Source organism: Ovis canadensis, chromosome 6 (genome assembly GCF_042477335.2).
Source record: "Ovis canadensis isolate MfBH-ARS-UI-01 breed Bighorn chromosome 6, ARS-UI_OviCan_v2, whole genome shotgun sequence".
Lineage (NCBI taxonomy): Eukaryota > Metazoa > Chordata > Mammalia > Artiodactyla > Bovidae > Ovis > Ovis canadensis.
In genome coordinates, this window is record NC_091250.1 from 104,524,125 (window position 1) to 104,542,726 (window position 18,602).

The 18,602-nt window shown below is 38.7% G+C and overlaps 1 non-coding gene across 1 annotated transcript; it reads right to left on the bottom strand.

Moving 5' to 3' along the window:
* Window positions 1-18,317: 18,317 nt before the first annotated feature.
* Window positions 18,318-18,384, bottom strand: LOC138443021 (small nucleolar RNA SNORD42). Its single transcript, XR_011257950.1, has one exon. It is a non-coding gene; the product is annotated as a small nucleolar RNA SNORD42 (small nucleolar RNA).
* Between the last annotated feature and the right edge of the window lie 218 nt (window positions 18,385-18,602).

Here is an 18,602-nt window from a genome sequence, read left to right on the forward strand (position 1 = left end):
CTAAAGTCCAAATACAAACTCCCATAAAAGGATATATTTCGTCTGTTCACTGTAGCCTACATTGCCAAAATCTTGAACACATAGAAGGAGCTCAATAAACAAACGCTGAAAGAACAGATACATTATACAGAGAGGCGTTTGGTCCAGGAATAGACATCTTCCATTAATTATCTAAAACATGCCAGTTGTATGTCTTGATTTCTTATTATATAAAATTGCTATTTTTCTTGCAAAAAAATTTTAAAAACGTGAAATTTGTAAAAACTAACACTTCTCAGAAAATGATGCTATGCTAACGAAGGGAATCAAAGGAGTACAGAGAAGAAAAGAGTTTTAAGAGGCCATCTAGCCAAGTCTCACACCTACTTTCCTTGATTCCCCCTACACTCAGACCGTCTTTAACACTTCAGAGCAAGGCTACCCACCACCTCATGAGGCAGCCTGTCTCACTGTTAGAAGGCTAATGGCGTCATGCTTTGGGGACTACGTTTGAAAGCTGTTAAAAGAGTAGACTTTAAAAGTTCTCATGAAAAGAGGAAAACTATGTATGGTGACAGATACTAACCAGACTCACTGTGGAGAGCACTTTGCAATATTCACGAATATTGAATCAATACGTTATACACCTGAAACTGGTATTTTATCAACTCTACCTCAAAAAACTTGTGATGCAGAACTAAAACATGTCCCTTTACTGAGTCACAAATTCAGAAACCGACAGAAATAAGGTAAATAGGAGTTACATGAGGTGGGCCAGGAGTGGGGGAAGGTGGTACTGTGGCAAGTGGAAGAACTCTTTCCTCGTCTAAAAGCAGTCACGACTTATTGTTCCACGACTGACTGTTGCCATGGGAGGGAGCAGGCCCGATGCTGCCAAGGTGTCCTCAGTTTTCAAGAGAAGCTTGAAAAACAGACTTTTATGTGGAATGTTTCTATTTTAAAAGTCTTACATGGTTATACTTGAAGACTGCTGGTTGATCAATCTCTAGTCTAAAGCGTCATGGAAGAAGCCTCCATCTTCTACTAGAAGGTGTAAAATTTAAAGATATTTAGGAAATTTCCTTAAATTTTCTTAATCTGCACCTATTGGGCTAATTTAAACATTTAAAAATTATGCTATAATTATTTATATTGCAAAAATCAAATAAGCAGAGTCCACTGAATTAACTCAAGTATTCGGGTTATGAAAACAAACAAAAAAACTAAAGCAAATAGATAGAGAAATGATTCCAAGGCAAACAGCACTGTGCTAATGTCTTTATTTTCTTTTTTGTTTTTTTGTATTTCATCTTGTGGCATCTTGTTCAGACCACATTTCAATCCTACCATTTTATGTACCATCAAGATTACTAGTTTCAAACTTCACACAGCACATCATGTACTTTGAGGGAATGACCTTCAGTGAACCACATGTTATATGACAAGTTCTAGTGCAGCAAAATGCAGAGTGCTGTTTTAACTCAAGGATTATAGCTCACCTACTTATATTCAGAGAAGTAGCCCTATACTCCATTGTAAGTAATGAAACATTATACTTCACTTATTTTCTTTTTCTTATTTCAGTCCTACCTCATTTATGTTTTTAAGGCATTCATTTTGTGTACAAACTAATGACGTGGTTTAAGTTGCAGAAGACAACAACTAGTACAGAAAAACTAACTGAGAGCAGAATATTTGGAATTATAGAAGTTTTGAAAATACTTTTCAAAATCAACAATTTATAACTTTTCTAAAGCATTATTTGTCATCTTTGTTTAAAATTTTTATGACACATTCATGGTGTGCGTCTTAGGTCACTTCAATCGTGTCTGACTCTGCAACCCCAGACACTGTAGCCTGCCAGGATTCTCTGTCCATGGAACTCTCCTGTCAAGAATACTGGCATAGGTTGTCATATCATTCTCCAGAGGATCTTCTCGACCCAGGGATTGAACCTTCATCTTTTATGTCTCCAGCATAGGCAGGCAGATTCTTTACTGCTAGTGCCACCTGGGAAACCCACATTAATGGTACCGAAGTACATTATGATTATATTACACTGATCTGTTCCTATTTCTTACTTATATTGTATAGACTGCTGAATTTTTCATGATCCTAGTTCTAATTTTTCCCATGCATTTCAGAGCCATGACCCAGTCTTGGCCCTTTTATTGTACTTTATAAAAGAATCTCTCTTCCTTTATTTCATCATCTTCTCTTTTTAAGTTTCCAAATAGAAATAATTATCCCAACTATGAATGGAATTATGGTAATTTTGTTATCCTTATTACTGAAAAGATTGTCCTTAAAGAACAAATTCCATCATTATAGCATTAACATTCATCAATAAATCTTTTCCTTGAGCTGTCTTCTTTATAGCATGCTTAAAGTATCCTCCTGATCAGCTTGCAGGACTGATCTCTGTTATACTTGAGCCACCAAGGCAGAAGCCTTCCCTAACTGGCTCAGTGAAACCCAGGCAGCATTTGGGTTTTAAGGCCACTTGCTATTATCCCTTTTCTTGCTAGGACGTAGGTAATCCTAGATGTCAATGAAGTTTCTTTAGGTTTGGATGGGCTCCATGATAAAATCAACATATCTGTGGATCACAAGTGGCTTTTTGTAATAAAAAAATGATTTTGTAGATCAGAAATCACTGAAAATAAGCAATTTCCTATTGTTAGACATAATAAATTTGAAGATAAAGGATAAAGTAGCAAATCAGAGACTGGGCTTCCCTAGTAGCTCAAATGGTAAAGCATCTGCCTTCAATGCCAGGAAACCTGGGTTCAATCCCTAGGTTGGGAAGATCCCCTGGAGAAGGAAATGGCAACCCATTCCAGTACTCTTGCCTGGAGAATTTCATGGACAGAGGAGTCTGGCAGGTTACAGTCCATGGGATTGCAAAGAGTTGGACATGACTGAATGACTAACATACACACAGCAAATCAGAGCCTTGTATATTATTAGTAAAGTAAAAATTTTGAAGCTTGACCACCTGTACTTCTACACTTTTCCTGAACTATTTCTTAAATACGAGCTAAAATCAGGAAATTGTGTGATTAAAATAAATTGTTTTCTATTAATAGCAAGTGAAAATATTCTTATATTAAAATATTATGAATAGGCCTCAAAATATTATTAGAGAGCTGGTTAAAGGAAAGGAAGGAAGGAAAGACAGAAGGAAGGAAGGAGGGAAAGGGAAGTAGGGAAAGGAAAGGAAAGGAGAAAAAAATAGTTTTACATAGTTAAATAAAATGTGAATATTAATATAACATGCTTCTACTCTGTGTCACACAAGTTTAAACATAACAAAAACATAGATAGACAATAAAAAATATTTTTTTAATTTCTAGGAATTAATTTTTATGGAACATGCTATGAATAAATATAAAAATTTGGTTAAAATACACACATACACACATATATTTTTTTTTCAGGGATGACTTTGTGATTGCATTTTTGACATTGTTTCTCAAATAGATAGATGTAGCAGCATGTATGGTTACTGAAAGATAAAGTTCTACTGTGCCTCTGAGGAAATATTAATCATCATGAGTAATAGCTAATGTTGACATCCTGTATTGTTATGGGAAGCACACTGTCTGAAACCGCCCACCCTGGCCAGGCACCATAGTAACTATTTGCATGAGTTGCTTTACGACAGGAGGAATAAGGAACATGAAACTAATAAGCCACCACCAACCCGAAGAGTTTGGGAAAGGTCAAAATAAGACACCGCATGTCCAACCACCTCCCAGAATCCTTCTCTCTGGCATCCATCTTGGCTGAACAAGGCCTGCACCACCAGGAAGGACTTTGAGTCAGAATGATTGACTAAAGACAACCCAGAAACTAATCCCATCACCATAAAACCTGAGACTGCAATCCATGTGGCAGAGCTGTTCTCCTGGGTTCCCTTACCCTACTTCTCTCCACCTGGGTGCCATTTCCCATAAAATCTCTTGCTTTGTCAGCACATGTGTTTCCTCAGACAATTCGTTTCCGAGTGTTAGACAAGAACCCAGTTTCGGGACATGGAAGGGGTCCCCCTTCCTGCAACAGTATTAGTCAAAGTTCTTGAGAGACTCAGACCAATTAGGATGCATTTACAGAGAGAAAAAGAGAGAGTAGAGAAAAAGAAAGGAGGAGGAGAAAGAGGAGTCAAAGAAGAAGAGGAAGAAGGAAAGGAGGCAGGAAGGGAGGAGAGAGATTGATTTAGTTTAAGAAATTAACTCCTGCAATTGTGGAGGCTGGCAAGCCCAAAATCTGTGAGGCAGGCTGGCATGCTGGAGAGCCAGGAAAGAGCTGATTTTGCAGTCTTGAGTCCAAAGGCCATACAGAGGTAGAATTCCTTCCTCCTCATGAGACCTCAGTCTTTCCTCATTAGATCTTCAACTTATAGGTTGAGACCCATTCACCTCATGGAGAATAATATGCTTTATTCAATGTTTGCTGATTTAAATGTTAATCAAAAAATATCTAGCAATACCTAGACTGGTGCTTGACAAACAACCAAGTGCATAGTTGACACAATTAAAAAAACAATTACCACACAGACTATTCTTAAAGTGGGACCTCAGTTCAGTTCACTTAAGTCACTCAGTCGTGTCCAACTCTCTGCAACCTCATGGACCACAGCTAGCCAGGCTTCCCTGTCCATCACCATCAGCAATCCCGAAGCTTGCTCAAACTCATGTCCCTTGGGTCAGTGATGCCATCCAACCATCTCATCCTCTGTCATCCCCTTCTGCTCATCCTTCAATCTTTTGCAGCATCAGGGTCTTTTCCAATGAGTCAGTTCTTCACATCAGATGGCCAAAGTATTGGAGCTACATCTCAGCATCCGTCCTTCCAATGAATATTCAGGACTGATTTCTTTTAGGACTGACTGGTTGGATCTCCCTGCAGTCCAAGGGACTCTCAAGAGTCTTCTCCAACACCACAGTTCAAAAACATCTATTCTTCAGTGCTCAGCTTTCTTTATGGTCCAACTCTCACATCCATACATGACTACTGGAAAAACCATAGCTTTGACTGGACAGACCTTTGTTGGTAAAGTAATGTCTCTGCTTTTCAATATGCTGTTTAGGGTGGTCATAGCTTTTCTTCCAAGGAACAAGCATCTTTAAATTCATGGCTGCAGTCACCATCTGCAGTGATTTTGGAGCCCCAAAATAAAGTCTGCCACTCATTCCACTGTTTCCTCATCTATTTGCCATGAAGTGATGGGACCAGATGCCATGATCTTAGTTTTCTGAATGTTGAGTTTTAAGTCAGCTTTTTCACTCTTGTCTTTCATTTTCATCAAGAGGCTCTCCAGTTCTTCTTTGCTTTCTGCCATAAGGGTGGTGTCATCTGTGTATCTGAGGTTATTGTATCAATCTTGATTCCAGCTTGTGCTTCATCCAGCCCAGCATTTCACATGATGTACTCTGCATATAAGTTAAATAAGCAGGGTGACAATATACACCCTTGATGTGTTCCTTTCCCAATTTGGAACCAGTCTGTTGTTCTATGTCCAGTTCTAACTGTTTCTTCCTGATCTGCATACAGATTTCTCAAGAGGCAAGTCAGGTGGTCTGCTATTCCCATCTCTTTCAAAATTTTCCACAGTTTGTTGTGATCCACACAGTCAAAGGCTTTGGCATAATCAATAAAGCAGAAGTAGATGTTTTTCTGGAACTCTCTTCCTTTTTCGATAATCCAGCGGATGTTGGCAATTTGATCTCTGGTTCCTCTGCCTTTTCTAAAACCAGCTTGAACATCTGGAATTTCACAGTTCATGTATTGCTGAATCCTGGCTTGGAGAATTTTGAGCATTACTTTACTAGCGTGTGAGATGAGTGTAATTGTGTGGTAGTGTGAGCATTCTTTGGCATTGCCTTTCTTTGGGATTGGAATGAAAACTGACCTTTTCCAGTCCTGTGGGCACTGCTGAGTTTTCCAAATTTGCTGGCATATTGAGTGCAGCACTTTCACTATTGAAATAGCTTAGCTGGAATTCCATCACTTCCACTAACTTTGTTCATAGTTATGCTTCCTAAGGCCCACTTGACTTCAAATTCCAGGATGTCTGGCTCTAGGAGAGTGATCACATCACTGTGGTTATCTGAGTCAGACCTAGGCTTACATTAATCTCCTCCAACAAAATTGGCTCATCATTTATGGTTAGTTATTATGCTTAGCAGCAACCCCAAAAACTATTTGCAATATGGTACCTAGACAATTAACTAATATCAACAGGCTAATATCAACATTTGTGAGATAGCTTACTTCTTTTTGCTTGTACAAGTTGATACCCAATAATATCCAACACATGAATGTCTCCTCAAATTTAAGACTTGAACCAAGAAACCTTCTGACATCTCCTAATTCTAGTCTCTTGTAGGTCATGTTAACTCTCTTAAGGGTGGGAAAATGTGTTTCTTCCTCTCCTCTAAACCCTGATAATACTTATAAAAAATCCTTCTTAATCATAAAGTCATTTTACTTTAATCATAGCTAAATTCAGATATTTCAGTGACTAGTCTTGACTCACTTTTTTAAATCAACCACCCTTCTGATTTTTGCACTTAATTGTTGCTATGTGTACTTACTTTTATGTTTCGAGATTTAGTTGTTTATCTTTAATTTTATTTCTGTGTGATTTTTACTTATAAGTTGTGTACTATGTCTTTTACCTTTTTAATAAATTATCATGGTTTAACCCCCAGATATTTAAAATTACAATAATTGAATGAGACTTTGCTAACTAAGGGCTTCCCTGGTGGCTCAGATGGTAAAGAATCTGCCTGCAATGCAGGAGACCTGGGTTTGACCTCTGGGTCAGGAAGATCCTCTGGAGAAGGAAATGGCAACCCACTCAAGTATTCTTGCCTGGAAAATCCCATAGATAGTGGAGCCTGGCAGGTTACAGTCCATGAAGTCACAAAAGAGTCAGACATGACTGAGGGACTAACACTTGGAAATGACAGATATAAATTTTTATATCTAAAGTAACATGTAGCAGAATACTATTTATTAAATAATACAGATAAACTATAGAATAATTCTAGTGCAGTACACTTTTCACTTTCATGCATTGGAGAAGGAAATGGCAACCCACTCCAGGGTTCTTGCCTGGAGAATCCCATGGACAAGGGAGCCTGGTGGTCTGCCATCTATGGGGTCACACCAAGTCGGACATGACTGAAGCGACTTAGCAGCAGCAGCAGCAGCAGCAGCACATAATAGTTAGGATTTCCCTGATAGCTCAGTTTGTAAAGAATCTGCCTGGTGGCTGCAGTCTGTGGGGTTGCCCAAAGTCAGACACAACTGAAGCGACTTAGCAGCACCAGCATCAGCAGCAATGCTGGAGATCCCGATTTGTTTCCTGGGTTGGGAAGATCTGCTGGAGAAGGAATAGGCTATCCACTCTAGTATTCTTGGGCTTCCCTTGTGGCTCAGTTGGTAAAGAATCTGCCTACAATGTGGAAGACCTGGGCTTGATCCCTGGATTGGGAAGATCCCCTGCAGAAGGGAAAGGCTACCCACTCCAGTATTCTGGCCTAGAGAATTCCATGGACTGTATAGTCCATGGGGTCGCAAAGAGTCGGACACAACTGAGTGACTTTCACTGTCACTTTTTCACATAATAAAGGTAATAATTACTTTTAACATTTTTATTTTATATTGGAGCAGAGTTGATTAAAAATGTTGTGCTCGCTTCAGGTGTACAGCAAACCTATTCTATAACCAAGGAGGCAAGACTATACAATAGAGGAAAGACAGTCTCTTCAATAAATTATGCTAGGGAAACTGGACAGTTACATATAAATAAATGAAATTAGAACATTCTTTAACACAATACAAAAAAAAAACTCAAAATGGATTAAAGACCTAAATGTAAGACCAGATATTATAAAACTCTTGGAGAAAAACATAGGCAGTACACTGTGACATAAACTGCAGCAAGATCATTTCAAGCCATCTCCTAGAGTAATGGAAATAACAAAAATAAACAAATGGGACCTAATTAAACTCAAAAACTTTTGCACAGCAAAGGAAACCATAGGCAAAATGAAAAGACAACCCACAGAAAGGGAGAAAGTATTTGCAAACAAAGACTGACAAGGACTAGTTTCCAAAATAATTGCTTTTTGTAATAAAATTATATCTGAGACAAGTTACAAAATGTACTTGCTAACAATCCCAGCATACACTCATGCCTATTGTGTCATTGTTAACTGAACCAGCACTAAAATGAAAAAGGGTTAACCAACTTAAATCCTTAAATTAAGAAATTGATTTGAATTTTCATAATTGCTTATCATCTTGGAGGTGCTTCAACAACTTCTGTAACCACATAAAATTGAGAAAAATTATCCCTGTAGCATTAATCATCTTATAAATCATGTTTGATATGTCTCAGTGTAAAGCCATCCAAAGACAACCTTCATTTTAAACATCATCTGCAGCCCATCTGGGACTCTGACATATGGTAAATCCAAGACTTCAGTGGAATGTCTCTGGTTCCCTATGGTAACTAGGACCACATGCAAAAGTCTCCACTGACAAACTAAAAAGTATGAAAAGAAAAAGAGCTTCTTGATGCATTTCCATCTATAAACAAAACATTAAAAAAAAAAAAGACACTGCAAAGCTATTATGGCCTTCAGATTTAAGCAATAAGATAATTCTAACTACTGAGCATACAATATAATTTGTTACAGCCTGTGACTAAAGACCACAGAACAGTTTCACTGGTGCCAGATAGGGGGGGAATCCTTAATTACTGAAGATATGTGTCGTAAGTTTACCAGAACTTTAAACCACTAAATTTAATTAAAGTTAGCAGTGTTATCATAGGAATGATTGCTTTGGGAGAGGAAAGAAACTTGTCCTTCACTCATTTTGTGGTTGATGGTAGACTGTGAAATAAAACTGAAGGACGCAATAGCAGAAAATATAGGGTGTGAGAGTAGACCAGTGGTATCCAGAATTTCCAGTGGAGATATATATGCAACAGTATCTTGGCATCCAAAAAGTCTTAATGCTTTATCTCATCAATTTTAATTTCTATTTCTATAGTTTACATGTGATATGTAATAGTGCAAGAGTGTGCTAAGTTGGTTCAGTCTTGTCTGACTCTTTGCAACCCTATGGACTGTAGCACACCAGGCTCCTCTGTCCATGGGATTCTCCAGGAAAGAGTACTGAAGCGAGTTGCCATGCACTCCTCCAAGGGATCTTCCTGACCCAGGGATGGAACCCTTGTCTCTTATGTCTCCTGTATTGGCAGGCGAGCTCTTTACCACTGGTTCCACTACGGAAGCCCATATGTAATAGTACGGTGATATAAATGTAACATAAAGAAATATGCATTTATTTGAGATGCATGCTCCCAAATTCCCATCATGCATACCTTTTAGTAAGAAAACAGATTAAACTATAAAAATACCAATAATGGCTGGGTTCTAGGCACTATTCCAAAAGCTATACATGTAATATTTCATTTATTTTTTACAGAAACTCTGTAAGAACTATTAATAGCCCAGTTTTATGAATGAGGAAACTGAGTCATAGTTACTTACTCAAGGTCCCCAAACTGCTGTGGTAGACTATATTTGAAGCCACATAGTCTGGTCCTGGTGCTTATATTAGAGTAATTTCATTACACAAGCAACGGTGATATTAAATTTGATGCCTTGTTTACTTTTACCTAATTTCAGAATGTATGCAAAGAAACATATTGCATAGAACTTGGCCAGCATGGACTCTTCCAGTCAAAACTCTGCCCTCAGTGTACAGAATGTGGATTCGTTTTGGAAGCACTACTGTTGGCAATGAACAAACATGGATGTGTTTATCATCTAAAAGAATTTCCTAAATATTCAGCAGAATGAATGTTTTCTACTCATCACTGCTCACCCAGATGGTCAAAATCAGAAGCTATAGATAAGATAAGATGCCTGTAGGAAAAAAGACACACAGGGGAGGAGAGCTGGAGAGACTGCCAGGGCCAATGGGCTGCCACATAAAGGAAAAGAGACATTGTTTTCTAGTACTGATTCTACAACTTACTATCCTTGTGTTTTTGAGCAAGTGTTTTAACTTCTTTGGACTTCAATTTCTTCATTTCTAAACCCCATGGACTATACAGTCCATGGAATTCTCCAGGCCAGAATACTGGAGTGGGTAGCCTTTCCCTTCTCCAGGGGATTTTCCAAACCCAGGGATTGAATCCAGGTCTCCCACATTGCAGGAGAATTCTTTACCAGCTGAGCCACAAGGGAAGCTCCTAAAATGAAGGAACCAGAGTAAATGATACCTGAAATAAATCTGAGTCTCTAGCTTTCTATAAAAGCTTAGAGCCAAGGGGAAATTTTATCAGTGACAACAGGAGCCTGAATAACAGCCTGACTAAGAACCTAGCGAACTAGCACCATTACTCAGGTTAACACAGGGCCAAAGCTAGAGAAGAAAGTTAGCATGTTAGTTGGGCTGCCTCCAAAAGAGTTTCTGGGAAGAATTAGATGGCAATTCATTGTGGCTGAATTATCTAACTGTACCACATAAAGTAATATTCTAAGTTGTCAGTTAAAAATAACTTCATGTGATTTACATTGCAAACAGAAATTCTTAGAGGCCTAGAGGGGCTCAGGGCACTTCTGCTTTTTCAGGTGTCTTATAGCATCAACCCTCCCAGTGGTCCAAAATCTGCTTGAAACTTATAATTGGCCCTCACACACTATCTTCAGTTCCACATCCATAGTTCTGAATCCCTGGATTCAACTAATCTCAGGTCATGTAGCACTGTAGCATTTATTACTGAAAAAAAAAAAAAATCCCTGTATAGGTGGGCCAAGGCAGGTGAAATCTGTGTTGTTCAAGGATCAACTGTATTTACATATGCTTTTACTTCTCAGTGAAGAAGCACGAAAACAAGATTTGAAAGTTGTTATCTGAGTCTTTATGTTAGACAAAATAACATCTTTAGCATAGAAAGACACAATGCAAAATAATTGCTTTTTTATAAGCCAATTACAAGTTTTAAGAGAAAAGGTCAATATCATCTTAGACAATATTACCCACTCAAAGGACATAAGTACAACTGATGCACCTTCATTCATTTCATTTAAATAATGTGCAACAGTATTTAAAGATGACAGCAAAAGTCTAAAAGGGAGGCCGTCCTGGTACACCCTTGGCTAGGCCACTGTTAACAGACTACTACATAAAGGTGCTCCCCAAGTACTCCTGTAGAGCGTAGCAGTGTAGTGGTAGTGTTAGTCCCTCATTCATGTGCAACTCTTTGTGACCCCATGGACTGTGCCAGGCTCCTCTGTCCATGGGATTCTCCAGGCAAGAATATGGGAGTGGGCTGCCATTCTCTTCTCCAGGGGATCTTCCTGATGGGGATCAAACCTGGGTCTCCTGCATTGCAGGCAGATACTTTACTGTCTCAGCTACAGGGATGATCCTATAGGTAAAATCAGATTAATCTCAACCTACGACACAAAGCCATCACCAAGAAATGAGCTCCTGAAGTGGAATAAGTGGTAGACAAGTATTTGGTTGCAATCTACTGTAAGGGGCAGGTTTTCACCTGGAATATTTTAAGGGTTTCTACAATTAATCAACTACATTATCCAAAATGACCTCAATAGTAGCTCCTGGAGAACTGCCAAATTTAGGTAGAAGTTCATCTTTGAAGACAGCTAACTACAAAATACACTCTTAAATTGTTGAATACATTGCTTTTATGGCAGGAATAGATTAGAATAGCCACTTAACATTTGTAGATATCTTTCATCTTTGCTTTTCTACAGCTAATGATAAACTTCTCTTTCTGAGAACAAGTAGTTTACATTTGTTCTGAACTGGAAAAAATAAAGCCAAGTTGCAACTACAGAGAACAACCTGTGTCCTTGTAGGTCTTTTTCTAGAAAACAAGCACTTCATTTATGTAATAATTTTCCCCAAAGATGTCAACTTTAGAAAAAAACAAAGTAGGAACGCAGTCTCATTTCAAACTACTCAGGATTAAAATTTCACCTAGTACAAGATTCTTGTCTAATTTCTCCAAAATACAGCTTTGAAGTAATGTTAATCCTTAAATCTTTCATTTTTCCCACAGGTAGTTATGCAAATTAGCTTCTAAGGCAAAACTTAATTATGGAGAAAATTACCCTTGGATAAAATTTTAAGTAAACTATAAAATCTGAGAAACTATGGTTTTATATACAGTTTTATACATATTTTAAGCATACTGAGGTTTGAGATAATGGTGTTGAAACCAATAAGAAACAAAAGAAAATTCTCAATGCACACATCTCAAATCATTTTGCCTTTTAGGAAGGATAGATGGAAGATTCTAAAAATCTTTCCTGCTTACCTTCAGGGTTTACTCCATTGTATTTAATATTAAGCCTCTCAAGTCCTAATACACATTAACAGATTTGGTTGCTGTGAAAATTCCATAAGATATCCTTTTTATTATCTTGTCTTGACAAATAACTTTAGGAAGTCCACTATCTGCTGGCACATATCCTATGGCCTGACACACAGTTGTTCTTGTTCATCGTTCAGTCACTAAGTCGTGTCCAACTCTTTGCAACTCCATGAACTGCAGCATACCAGGCTTCTCTGCCTTTTACTATCTCCTGGAGTTTGCTCAGACTCATGTCCATTGAGGTGGTGATGCCATCCAACCATCTCATTCTCTGCTGTCCCTCTTCTCCTTTTGCCTTCAATCTTTCCTAGCATCAGGGGCTTTTTCAATAAGTCGGCTCTTCGCATCAGGTGGCCAAAGTATTGGAACTTCAGCTTCAGCATCAGTCCTTCCAATGAATATTCAGGATTGATTTCCTTTGGGATTGACTGGTTTGATCTCCTTGCAGTCCAAGGGACTCTCAAGAGTCTTCTCCAGGAGCACAGTTTGAAAGCATCAATTCTTTGGTGCTCAGCCTTCTTTATGGTCCAACTCTCACATTCGTACATGACTATTGGAAAAACCAATAGCTTTGACTATATGGACCTTTGCCAGCAAAGTGATGTCTCTGCTTTTTAATATGCTGTCTAGGTTTGTCATAGCTTGGCACATAGTATTCTTTTGATAAATATGGTTGTTCATTGAGAATTTGTGGTGGGGAACTTGGCTACCAGGTCCCAGCCTTTACAAACTGGCATTGCTTACCATGGTGCTTCTGAGCACTTATCACTCTGATATCCAGAGGTATATTAGATTATGAGGCTGACAAGAGATTTATGCCCTAAATAATGAGTTGCACAAGCAAATGTAGGACCTAGGCAGGTGGAATGACTGAGGTAAGTTGCCCGGGTAGGGACCAGTATGAATGGAAGAGGCCACATCTGACTGAGAGTGACAGGCACTGTGCACTGAGCTCCTACAGAATATTGTCTGTAAAAATGCCAGCCTAGTGCAGCACATCGGCCTCCCCTCTTGCCCCACCTCCACATCAAAGAGCAAAAGGAAATTCTGCTTTTTACCTAAAATGTCCCTATTTTATCTCAACAAACCAATAAAAACAATGCCCCTCGCCTGATCCCTCACAATAATGGTGACCCCTGGGGTTTGACTCCAGGGTCCGAGACAGAGCACAGAGTTAAGATGTGACTCTGGCATGAACATGGGACCTGGCAGGCTGAGCAGATGGTCAATTACAGACTGAAAACCACAGATGGACAGCTAATGGGGCAACAGGAAAACATGTTTCTCACGTGGGGATTCAATGGAGTTCCTCACTCTGCTCCTTTGTGTGTTATTTCACTAATATCTGGAAAGTTTCAAAGCCAAGATACATTGACTCAGATGAGAATTCAACTGACAAGAACAGCATCTACACCTACCCTGGGAGATGAAATTGTAAGAGCTGCTAATCTTGTGCTTCTGGGCAGTGGCAAACCAGTGGCCAAGAGTGATGGAACACTCTTTGTCTTCTGACTGAAGAATTTTATGGAAGCACGTTACGTACATAAAGAGAGACCATTAACAGGGTAGGAATTTTTCGTTTCTCCCAAAGCATCCAGCACCACATCCACTTTTAAAACTGGAATGCTCGACAAAGACTTTGTGCTTGGCCACTGGCATATTCTCATAGCCACAAAGAAAAGCCTGTTTCAGGTGTGTCTCATTTACGACCTATTCTTTACCAGTATACAGCAGACTGTACTTATGGATAGAGAGGTGACTGAAAAAAGCCTAAGGAAGAACCCACAGGACAGTCTAGAATGCCCTCTCCACTTTCCTCTTATTTTTGTTAGCTTTTACTTTGCTCTTCACTCCAACCAGGCTCCTCTCAGCTTGTGAACTTTGCAGACGAGGAATGCTGTTGGAAAGCCTACCTTGGAATGTTTCCTTGAGTCAGGTGGAGTATGCAGTTTGGCCAGCTCTCATCGGAGCAAGAACTGCCCAAGAACTCCAAGGAATGCCTCTCAGCACGCTGTCTGCACTGGCGTGTGCCCAGGAGAAACACTATCCGTCCTGCTAACCTTTGAGGCATAACCTTTTATTCTCCCCAGTGGAGCTTTTTTCACCAAAATTGTTCCTTGTGAGTTGCGTGGAAGACTATGTTTTGATTATAAAAATCATTTACAGTGAGTATGAATTTTTCTATCTCCATATCAGTCACTCTTAATCTTTTAAACTTTTAAGTAGAATGCTTTCTTCCACAAAAAAATAGAATATCATGCAATGGCCTTGGCAATATCAGTTGATATAACTCATAAAGACATGTCATTAAGAAATTTACAAGAAATTAGTCGGGCAACTTGAAACTACAGAGTCTAAACATTATTTAAAATTCTAAATCATTTGTCTTTTTAGGACTAATCAGAAAAATGAAGTTATTCATAAATTATGCTTACATATTTTGAAGTGTAGCTTCTGATGAATATTTAAATAAGCTCAGCTACATGGGCTTGTCATTATTAACTCCATGTAAACAATCCAGAACATCATTGTCTAATGGATTTCTGTGACGATGGAAATCTCTGCTCTGTCCAGCATGATATACACTAGCCTCAGGTGGCTTTGAGTGATCAAGATGTGGCTAATATGACTGACTAAATGAGTATTTATTTAATTTTAATTACTTTAACTTTAGATTAAAGTAGTCACATGGAGTTAGTGGCTACTGTTTGGATAATGCAGGTCTAGAGACTTGTTACTCAAAGCATAGCCACCTACAGAAAGCATCATCTTCACCTGGGAACTTTCTACAAATGCAAATTTTAGGTCCTACCTCAAGACTACTGAATTTGAATTTGTATCTTAATAAGGTCCCCAGGTCATTTATGTGTGCATTAACAGTTAAGAAGCATGAATCCAAAAGAGTCATCCTCAGTATTGGTTGTACCCCTAAAATTACCTGAAACGTTTTCACGGTTCTAATGGGGTCAAAATAGTTTCAAAATAAAAGCAAAATCTATTGCCTTTTTCTCTGTGTTGGCATTTGCACCGACGGTACAAAAGCAATGGAGGATAAAACTTTGGCAGCTTCCCTGGAGGCTCAGTGGTAAAGAATCTGCCTGCAGTGCAGGAGACCCAGGTTCTAAACCGGGTTTGAAAGATCCCCTGTAGGAGGGGCATGGCCACCCAGTCCAGTATTCCTGCTTGGAGAATTCCATGAACAGAGGAGACTGGTGGACTATAGTCCATGGGCTCACATAGAGTCCGACACAACTGAAGTGACTAAGCAGCAGCAGTTTGAATCAAGTCACCGGAACCAAAATGTAGAAGTCATCATTAATTTCTTCACTGTCACACTGTCACTTGCGAGGAAAAAAAGAGTCCAGTTACATTTAAAAAATGTTTTTGTTTTTGATGATACAGGAAAACATTCTGAATTTCTTAAATCCTGACCACTGAATGCACTTTTTTTAGTATCGTTTGGGAATAAATAAATTAGGTATACCTTTGGGTATAAATCATTGACTCAAGAAAAACACCTGTGAGACTGAGTTATAAGCTAAACGAGGCTCTTTTTCATGAGAGACTAATTATAGGCAAATTATGGTTATTCATAACTGAGTATTTGGTAAATGTGAAGTGAAAGTCTCTCAGTCATGTCCAAGTCTTTGCGACCCCATAGACTATACAGTCCATGGAATTCTCCAGGCCAGAATGCTGGAGTGGATAGCCTTTCCCTTCTTAGAGGATCTTCCCAACCCAGGGATCAAACCCAGGTCTCCTACATTGCAGGTGGATTCTTTATCAGCTGAACCGGAAATACTTTATTCAAAATGAATGAAGTAAATCTGTCACTTCAAGGAAAATAATTAACAATGTTTCCAATGATAACCTTTGAGATTTAAAGTGGAAATTAGGATTTTAGAAAACTAGTATTTACCACTAAGGTCCTCATATTTTCTTAATACCGAAAGATTAGATTGCTGGTGAAGTTAACAACTGCATTTGAAAACCCTATACAATTCACAGAATCAATATTTTTTAAATGATCAATATATGAGTAAAAAGATTCATTCAAGAAGCAAGATAGGACAATGAACTGTAATGTATTAAGAATATTCATTTATTGATATGGTTTTATGTTCCAAATTGCATATAACCTTTATAAAACTACCTCTTGTCAAGTTTTATATAGTATCCAAGAATACCACAATTATCTGAAAATTCTATTAAAATACTCCTGTTTCCAACTACATATTTGTAAGTCACAGTATTCTTTGTATCATTCAACCAAAACAACTTACTAGAATATAGAAGCAGATATCAGAATCCAGCTGTCTTCTATTAAGCTGGATACTAATGAAATGGGCAAAAAAAAAAAAACCAACGTTTTTCTTTCCAATAATTTTTTGTCTTGGAAATAATAAATGCTTTTTATAAAATAGATTATGTATTAATATATGATGCATTTATTATTGCTATTTTTGAAGGAAACCATAAATGTTTAAAGTTCTCGGTTTTAATTGCTTGTACGGTAAATATTGCTAGAGACAACTTCTATTACTGAAAAAGCTCTCTGGGGTTCTCAATCATATTTGGTAGTGTAAGTTTCCTGAGACCAACAAGTTTGAATGCTGATGGTCTTGATAAGAAGAGCATTAAAGCTAAGAATCACCACTCTCTCTACCCAAAATTTGAGAATTGGTTGCTTTCCAGGATTCAGGAAAAAAAAGGAAAGCATTTGGTATCTTCAAAAGAGAAAATACAGAGTCATATTCACACGTTGATTCATTCAACCCACTTTTTGGCGTCCACTATGACAACCCATAGAAAACATCTTTAGGAACTGGCAAATATATAGGCACATTTATTATAGCATGTTTACAGTGTGACCTAAGAACATTCTGAAGCCCCCTCAGAATGGAGCAGTTGGTTAAATTACAGCACAATATCCTACAGAAGGTGATGGACAGGGAGGCCTGGCGTGCTGCGGTTCATGGGGTCGTGAAGAGTCAGACACGACTGAGCGACTGAACTGAACCGAGTATGCAGCATTAAAGATTCGATTCATAATTTATGTTTCTAAAACTGAAATGTTGTCCATAATATATTATTAAATAAGAATGCAAGTTTCAAAGTAATGTGTGAAGTACAGCCCCTTTTAAAAACAAGGGGACAGCTTTGTATGTATGTACAGCTTTACTTGGACTTCCCTGGTGGCTCAGATGGTAAAGCGTCTGCCTACAAAGTGGGAGACCTGGGTTCAATCCCTGGATTGGGAAGATCTCCTGGAGAAGGAAATGGCAACCCACTCCAGTATTCTTGCCTGGAAAATCCCATGAATGGAGGAGCCTGTTAGGCTACAGTCCATGGGGTCGCAAAGAATCCGACACGACTGTGCACCTTCACAGCTTCACTTCACAGCTTTACTTGTATTTGGTCTTAGCAAAAGGTAGAAAAGGACATACACCAATCTGTTAACACTGGTTATCTGGGAAGAGAGTGGGAGAGGATGTGACATGAATTGTCTTATTTGCTTGTCCTGTATACTTCTTATTTTTTTTAATTTTGAACTCCCTGTTTATTCAGCTTTTTTCTATTCTATGCCCAGTGGCCCTTGCTTGTTCTTTGTGGTGCCACACAGTGGTGAAGTGAAGTGAAGTGAAGTGAATTCGCTCAGTAGTGTCCAAATCTTTGCGACCCCACGGACAGTAGCCTACCAGGCTCCACCATCCATGGGATTTTCCAGGCAAGAATACTGGAGTGGGCTGCCATTTCCTTCTCCAGGGGATCTTCCCAACCCAGGGATCGAACCTGGGTCTCCTGCATTGCAGACAGACGGTTTACCGTCTGAGCCACCAAGAAAGCCCCCTCAAAAAAAAAAAAAACAATTCCACATGTGTGTGAAAAAAAAATTCCACACGTGCATCTGTGGTTCCTTTGAAGACATCGCAAGTCTCAGGAGATTAAGATTTTTCCATCATATGCACCACACAGTGGTAGACATCAGGAAATGCAAGTGACCTTTGACCACTCTGATCTTCTGAAGGAAAGAGAAGAGTGTAAGGAGAGAAGCAGCAGCATTCCAATTGTATTTGATTCAGAGCATGAAAGCGGTCATAAGAATGTTCAGTTTTCTCCCAAACTTACCAAAAGTTGGTTGTAGCATTGATGCTTCAAAAGCAATTAGCAGATTTGTGCTGATGAC